The 8,683-nt window shown below is 39.1% G+C and overlaps 1 long non-coding RNA gene across 1 annotated transcript in view; it reads left to right on the forward strand.

Moving 5' to 3' along the window:
• Nucleotides 1-6,293, forward strand: part of LOC106884176 (uncharacterized) — an 8,053-nt gene extending 1,760 nt beyond the window's left edge. The window contains exon 3 of the long non-coding RNA XR_008265386.1: nucleotides 5,895-6,293. This is a non-coding gene — a long non-coding RNA (uncharacterized LOC106884176). The remainder of the gene's footprint in view (nucleotides 1-5,894) is intronic.
• The last annotated feature ends 2,390 nt before the right edge of the window (nucleotides 6,294-8,683 follow it).

The raw sequence follows: 8,683 nt of genomic DNA on the forward strand, positions 1-8,683 counted from the left end.
ATCTATATATACAAAGAGAGAGTGGGGAGGAGAGAGACTTTTCTCTCTAATATTTACATCCCATTATTTGGCAGAATCATTAGCACACCGGACAAATGTTTAGCGGCATTTCACTCGTTTTACGTTCTAAATTCAAATTCTTTGAAGGTTGACTTTACCTTTCATTCTTTCAGGGTCGATAAAATAAATACCAGTCAAGTAATACGGTCGATTTAATCGACTTTCCTCCTCTTAAAAAATAACTAGTTCTGTGCAAAAACTTGTAACTATTACTTAAAGCTTTCTGTATGTTTCGAGATCCGCTATTCCTAAAAACAATTATTTCATGTTCTCACGAAATGCTCTTCCTACAGCAGTAAGAGTATTTTAACTCTTATTTCTAGCGATGTAGGTGCTTCGACACCCTCAGTCACACTTAGCGACGATTGATAATTTCCTTTATGGTACGACATTGCACCTAGCTGTTTATATTAATATTTTATATACACATTAGCATTCCGCTAACTCACCCATAAATTATAATAAATACATATATGCTAACAGGCGGAATTAGCAGTACATGTGCCATTCGAGCAGTCCTCACTGACGATGCCTACAGAATAGGCGAAACTAGATGTTTAGTCTAAAGATTTTCGAGTCGGTCATGTGTTGGCTAGCTCACCTTTCAGTATGTGTGCATACATATGCGCTCTTCCTACAGTATTAAGTGTATTTTAACTCTTTATTTCTAACAATGTAGGTGCTTCGGTACCCTCAGTAACACTTAGTGACGATTGAATTTTTCCTGTATGGTATCACGTTGCGCCCAGCTGTTTATATTAACTGCGTGCGTGTGCGTGTGTTTGTGTGTGTGTGTGTGTGTGTGTGTGTGTGTGTGTGTGTGTGTGTGTGTGTGTGTGTGTGTGTGTACATAGTTCGGCTCCTGACAACAGAGGCACCTGAAACAATTAGTAAAAGTGTGATACAAGGTCCCAGCTCATACTCCCTTGCAAATGACTACTTTGGCTATGTATCCCTGCGTGAGTATGCATGTGTGATGATATCTATGTTTATAACTGTTTATTCATGTCCCATTACTTTGAGAGATCAATAAAATAAATACCAATCATTAAAATAACTACAAGATACGATATAATTGACTTAACCCCTAAAAGCGGTACCGATAATGTATTTTAGCAACCCCAAGGAAGGCAAGTTGGTGACAGGTGAAATAAGAATGTTTTTCGTGGCTTGGGGTTTTGACTGCCCTTTTTAGTATGTAAGAAGACCATTTAATGGTCTTCTCTTCGTGTATAAATTTTTATACACTCATATACATATATACATATATATATAAGTTTCAGCCATTGGACTGCGCTCCATACTGGAGCACCACCTTGAAAGGTTTAGTCGAAATAATCGATCTCCAGTGCACATTGTTTTTTAATCCGATACTTATTCTATGTTTCTTTGGCTGGACGTAAGCAAACCGACACCGGTTGTCAAGAGCTGGTGACGACAATTACACACACACTTACACACAGACATATATTGGGTCATTCCATTAATGTGGGGGGTTTTTTCAATTGCTTGAGCTAAAAGTCGGAGGGGGACGGGATACTTTGTCCTTATTCTTAGTGCTACTTTTAAAGAGTGAAGTTCGATTTTAACAGTTATTTTTTCAAAGCTATAATGGAAGTGACAAAGGAGCATCATATTCGGCATATTTTGCTTTATGAGTTCAATAAAGGCAAAAACGCAACGGAAAGAGCGAGGAATATTAAATGCAGTATATGGAGATCGGACAATAAGCATAAGCTAGTGTCAACGGTGGTTACAGCAATTCCGAGCTGGAAACTACAGCCTAGAAGATGTATTCCTCACAAACTTTCAGAGTTTGATCGCGCTCAGGGATTGAATGTGTGCTCTTCTTTGCTGTCACGTCTCACGAATGAACCTTTTTTGGACCCAATAATGACCGGTGACGAAAAATGGGTTCTCTACAAAAATGTCAAGTGCTGAAGACAGTGAGTAGGGAAAGGAGAAACAACGGCACCCTAAGCTAAAGGTCTTCACACACGTAAGGTGTTGTTATCTGTTTGGTGGGATATGAAAGATTTAGTCCACTTTGAACTTTTAAACCCAAACCAAACGATAACAAAGATCTACTGCGAACAGCTTGAGCGACATAAGTCAGCGTTGGAAGAAAAACGACTATCTTTGTTTTCAAGATGAAAGGTGTTCTTCCGTCGGCTATATACAGCGAGGATGACATTTCAAAGGTTGGAGCAGTTCGAATGGGGAATGATGCTACAGCCACCATATCGCCCCATCTGATTATCATTTATTCCGCAATCTTCAAAATCATTTGGACGGAAAAAATATGAATTCTGTAAACGAGGTCAAAACAGTACTGGAGGAGTATTTTTCGTCATAGACAAGTGAATTTTGGAAGAGGGGCCTTGCAATTCTACAAGATAGATGGAAGAGCATCGTAGAAAATGAAGGAGAGTATACTTTAGATTAAAAAGAATTTTGCTTATCTTAATTTTGAAAAATAAAAGAAGTTTAAAAAGCCGCATTATTTATGGGATGACCCAATATATGTATATAACCGACGGGCTTCCATATACTAAATTCACTTATAAGGTATTGGTCAGCCCGAGGCTATAGTAAAAGATAATTGATCAAGTTACCGGGCCGGATTGAACCCGAAATCATTTAGATGCAAAGCGAGCTTCTTACCACACATCTATGCCTTTAAATATTAAAGTCTCTTGGTGTATAGTTATGGTCATGATCTTCACTAATCAATTATATTTCAGAAACCCAATAACAGAATTTTTATACAAAATATATAGAACATGGAGTATAATAATGAAGTATGTTATTTTTGCTTTGTAGTAAAACTTTATTGTTGCCTATAGTTTCTATATAAATTCAGATCAGTCTTAATCAAACAAATAAACGTGGTTGAAAGCGACCCAGCCATGACCATCACATCCTTCTCTATATCTAGGATTACATGACGAAGTAACTTGTATTCTTTTTATTTCCAGGATGGTAGAGAAGATGGCTGCTATTTCGAGGTCAAGCGACCACGTAGAAGCTCCGCTGTTTTCTTAATGTTACGATTGCGTGATCTAAACGGGTAATGTTTACACCATATAACGTGAAGGCGCATAGCTTAGTGTTTAGGGTTTTGGGCCCTTGATCATAAGGTCGTGGGTACGATTCACTGCGTATTACACCCTTAAGAAAAGTACTCCATTTCACGTTGCTCTGAAGTGAGTACTAACTGAATGCTTGTTACCCTCCCTACAACTGTAACGATGTAGATGTTCCATTTCAACAAGGGTGAGACGGTCTGTGTGTCTTCTCGACTATACTGGCACCTAAAACAATTAGTGAACGCTCTCATTTAGCGACCTCTCCATGGATATTTTTGTTAAACTCGTTAACTTGATAATTGGTATTTTTTATCTGAGGTCGTTTGTTGAAGCGAAGAAAAATGTATTGTGATGTAATTAAAACTATCTTAACCGTCAATAGCAAGTGAATGTAACATGGTAGAATGTATGCTTTCGTAACTTTCACTTGCTAGTAGCCACAAGCATGCACGATGCTTTCGTAATGTCGTACATGCTACTAAATCACACTCTCTTGCTATTGATGGCTATGGTGTTTATGATTATATCACGACACATCTTTTCTACTTTCAACAAACGATCTCGAGTCAAAAATATTTCTTTGTGCATACAGTTACAACAAACACCATTTAACAAGTTTATTTCAGTAATAGCCTTAGAGAGATTGTGAGGCAGAAGAACCCAGTAAACAAACCACCACAGCAACAATAAAAATCGATGTTATAAAATAGGTAGTCTATGGTATTTCTCGAACATATAAAGTGAATTTACTTATTTTCCGGCTGAAGAATTCAGTAAAACTCGAATGTAAACGATAAACTCTTTAGATGGCAATTCAAACAGTAAATATTCTTGTACTCTTAAATGTCAACTTTTAAGAAAGAAGCAATTTTATTGTTCTTGCTTATAAAAAGAGGATTATTAAATATCAATATGTTTGGGTCTGAGAGTCTCAGCTGATGATGATAAGGGCGGAGATGGTGGCAATGATGATGGAGGCAATGATGATGGTTGTTATGGGGATGGTGGTAGTGCAGACTGTGGTAGAGATGGTGGGGATGACGACGGTGGTGGGAGGGTGAACGTGGTGGGGGAGCGTGGAGATGGTGAAAGTGATGGAGTGTGTAGGCGGTAATGATGATGGTCGGGATGGTAATGATGATGAGGATGATAATGGTGGTGATGATGTTGGCGGTAGTGGTAATGATGGAGGTGGTGATGATGATAATGGTGGTGATGATGATGATAGTTGTGGTAATGGTAATGATGATAATGCCGTCACTGCTGTTCTTGTTTAACCATAGGATGAGCTCTGATCAAGATGACCTACGATCCTCAACGCTACAACCATAACCTTCCCATCTTTTTTTTTTTTTTTTGTATATCTTCATAGGACTACTTATTTCAGTGTGTACTTTCCTTTTTTCTTTCTTTCTGTAAGACGTAAGGGCTATTATTTCTAGCAGGTCGATAGACCACATACAGCTTCCTTCAGTACCTGGGGGTCAATAAGGGTTAATATTATTTGCAATTGACATATTTGTTACATCATCTCCATTTCTACGACAATTAAGCTTCGATGGTTAAGTCCATTTATTTGTAAATATGTACCAATGCTTTTTACAACTCACCGTTATCAATAGTGGGAGCACTGTATAATTGCTAACTGTAATGTGAGTCTGCAATACTCAACTGACTATACCCATAATAGTATGAGTGCAATATAAGTGTAAAGGTGCATGGCTGAGTGATTAGAGCGTCGGACTCACAATCACGAGGTAGTGAGTTCGATTCCCGGACCGGCCTGTGTGTTATGTTCTTCAGCAAGATACTTTAATTTTACGTTGCTCCAGTTCACTCAGCTCCAGAAAGGAGTTGCGACGTCACTGGTGCCAAGGTGTATCGGCCCCTTTGCCTTTCCCTTGGATAACATTTGTGGTGTGGAGAGGGGAGGCTGATATGCACGGGTGACTGCTAGTCTTCTATAAACAACTTTGTCCAGACTTGTGCCCCAAAGGGTAACTTTCTAGGTGCAAACCCATGGCCCTTCATAACCGAAAAGGGTCCTAAATATAAGTAAAACAAAAGGTGAAATACGACCGAAGTATGTATTAAGGATAGAAAATATCGTTAGCCAGTGAGTAATCTATTTTGTTTCGTCACAGGACTGCGGCTATGTTGGGGTACCGCCCTGAAGAGTATCACCGAACAAATCGACGCCAGCACTTGCTTTGTTTCAGTTTGGTACTTTTGTGGGAAATTAAACAAATCAACACGGGTGTCAAGTGGTGGTGGTGACGCCCCTTATATATATATATAGAGAGAGAAAGGCTTCCACACAGTTTCTTATTTCTTTATTGCCCACAAAGGGCTAAACATTGAGGGGACAAACAAGGACAGACAAAGGGGTTAAGTCGATTACATCGACCCCAGTGTGTAACTGGTACTCAATTTATTGACCCCGAAAGGATGAAAGGCAAAGTCGACCTCGGCGGAATTTGAACTCAGAACGTAATGGCAGACGAAATACCGCTAAGCATTTCACCCGGCGTGTTAACGTTTCTGCCAACTCGCCGCCTTGTTTCCTCACAGTTTCTGTCTACCAAATTCACTGACATGGCATTGGTCAGTCCAGGACCATAGTAGTAGACACTTATCCAATGTGCCATGCTGTGGAACTGTATCCGAATTTTCGTGGATACAAAACAAGTTTCTTAACCATACATCTATGCCCGCGCTTACATTTCTTTTTAATTTTTACTCCAGCAAGCGTGGGAAACAACTCTGCATATTGAAACTCACTTCCTCGGTGAAAGTTTTCTTCCGCCGAAATTTACTGAAGCAGAAACCAAACGAATTTCTAAGTACCTTATATGATGGTATGTAAGAATTTTTTATTTTAAAAATGCCTCAAAAAATCAACTCGGGTCCTATATACGATTTAGGTGCATCTTACACACTTGTGCGTCTTTTTACCCCGCATCATCACTCTGTCGTAATTAATACAAGGAACTAGAACGGGACGGCGAATAAAGAAAAAATGGTGTTCCGACCTTCAAAATTATGAATCCTCACCGAGGTACTGCTTCAAGAAGGATGAACTTTCTCACTCATCGAAATTGAGACCAGCAAAATAGCGCAATTGAGTTACTGATAATACTCCCTAATATACATTACTAGGGCAGTCAATCTATCACTGATTGATACATCGAATTAGAATTAAACAATTCTCAATTACAACTGTCAACTTGCTTTATTTCCAATGTCTCTTTATTACATTTCTTGAACGTATGCACGTTCTTCATACTTGCACACACACGTGCGCACACACATACACACAAACACAAACTTCCACACGCTCGCTCAAACGCTCTCTCTCTCTCTCTCTCTCTCTGTCTCTCTCTCTCTCTCTTTCAGGAAGTGTCAAACAGTTTTTGTATCTATCTCAATTGCATGAAATACATGTTGATTGAATTTTAAAGCACTTGATTGATTGACTGATTGATTGATTGTTACTTGTGATGATATCGATTTTATCGATTTACGAAGAATCACAGAAAACTTAATAGGTACGCACACGTTTGGGTTTACATGTGCGTGCAGCGGTGTTTGTATCCATGTATATGTGAGTGTGTGCGAGCATAATTTTCTATATGTATATACACAAGTAGATAGTTCGATATATATATATATATATATATTTAAAAAATAACGTCGACCACTAACGTGGACAATTAATGCGCTAGAAATAGATCACATCTTGTGTCTATTTCTGAATCTCTTTGATTCTTTAAATGTGCTGGCCTCCTGATAATTAATCGATATTAATTAATATATGAATAATTATCAGATTTTATAATTATATATATATATGTGTGTGTGTGTGTGTGTGTGTGTGTGTGTGTGTGTGTTTGTATGTGTGTGTGAGTGTGTGTGTGTATGTATGTATGTATGTATGTATGTATATCCTTATAAAAAAACAATGTTCGTTTCGACGTTGACCACTGAAAATACCAAACAAAATTGATATTTCAGGCTTTGCGTATCATGTAAATAAATTTCACCATTCTGCAGATAACTGTGCACTTATTTTCCGAAAAGAGAATGTGGGGGTCGAGTTGGTGGTGTATTGGCTCCTATTTCTAGCAATCCACGTACTGTCTAATTCACTGTAATGCCTTTTTACGGAGTGAAAAAATACACCACCTATCACTCAATTCACCTCCAACTTTCTCTAAGTTTATGCATTACATTTATTCCTTCGAAGTCACCGCTGGACTTCTGTTTTCTCTCTGTCTATACGTCCCTCTTTATGTCTCTATCTCTCCCACTGTCTCTCACTCTCCCTCTCTTGTTGTATATGTGTCTCTCTCTCGCTACCACTACCTCCTTTTCTCTCTAGAGAAAAAATACGTGAGACAGATAAAGAGTGTGTTAGGGAGAAAAAACAAGTGAGACAGAGAAGGGAAGAGACAGAAGACAGACATATGTATATGGAATACATCTGAGCAACGTACAGACCAGACTGAAGTCCGGGAGGCCTGCTAGTATGTCATTGTATATGGAATTACTGGGCTTTTTGTATGTCTTGGTGATGGCGCTTGTGAGGAGTCTTGAATGTGTGGAAGTGTTTGATTCATCAATATCTTTTGTTTTGTCTGCGATGATGTGTAGATTGTGTGATTGTTTAATACTGGTCATATAGTAATTTAAGGATTTAAGGAAGGAGTTACAATAATGCCGAAACCTTACCTGCTTTACAATGTTCCATAAGTCAGTCTCGAAGTTCGCAAGGTCTTTCATACGCGCGGGGCACTGTCGGGATTTGAAGCTAAACTTATCCGCAGATGCAGTAGTGGAAGGGTTTTCATAGAAGAAAGCTTTCCAGAGCATTCGTTTGATGACGCGTTCGGTCTTCTCTGTGAATCGTATCAAGTAGATTTTCCTTAGAAGTATTTGGATATTTCTTAGCGAGTACGGTAATGGTTGTCTCTATTGCAAACTGTTGGTCAGACGTTCGTGAATGGCGCTCAACAGAGTTTGGAGCAATTGTACGAAGACAAACGAAAGAAGGACACTCAACACATATATGTATCAAAACAGTTTGATTCAAGCTCCTTGGTACTCTGAGTTTCAAGCGTGTCGCTAGTCATCGGCCATTGAGTCTGAATGAGAGTTCGATTCAAGAGAGTCGATGTTTACTACTGGACATTAGCCTGCGATTAGGCGAGAAAGGTCACGTGATGTCGTAGTTTGATGTTAGTATATCAGCGATAACAATTATTTGGAAAATACCGCATGGTGAACAGGAAGTCGACCGTGTGGTGAACAGGAAATCAGCCGCGTGGCCGCGGGAAGTTGGAAGGGGCAGTAGATGTGGGAGTATATATGTATATATGTATATGTGTATATGTGTATATGACCATATATCTATGCGTATGCATCCGTACTTATACGAGTGTGTATGTATGTGTAGATGTGCATTCACACAACCGCGCGCGCGCACACACAAACACATACACACGAGCGCGCACATACACACGCGAACGCGCGCA

Source organism: Octopus bimaculoides, chromosome 13, assembly GCF_001194135.2.
Source record: "Octopus bimaculoides isolate UCB-OBI-ISO-001 chromosome 13, ASM119413v2, whole genome shotgun sequence".
NCBI lineage: Eukaryota > Metazoa > Mollusca > Cephalopoda > Octopoda > Octopodidae > Octopus > Octopus bimaculoides.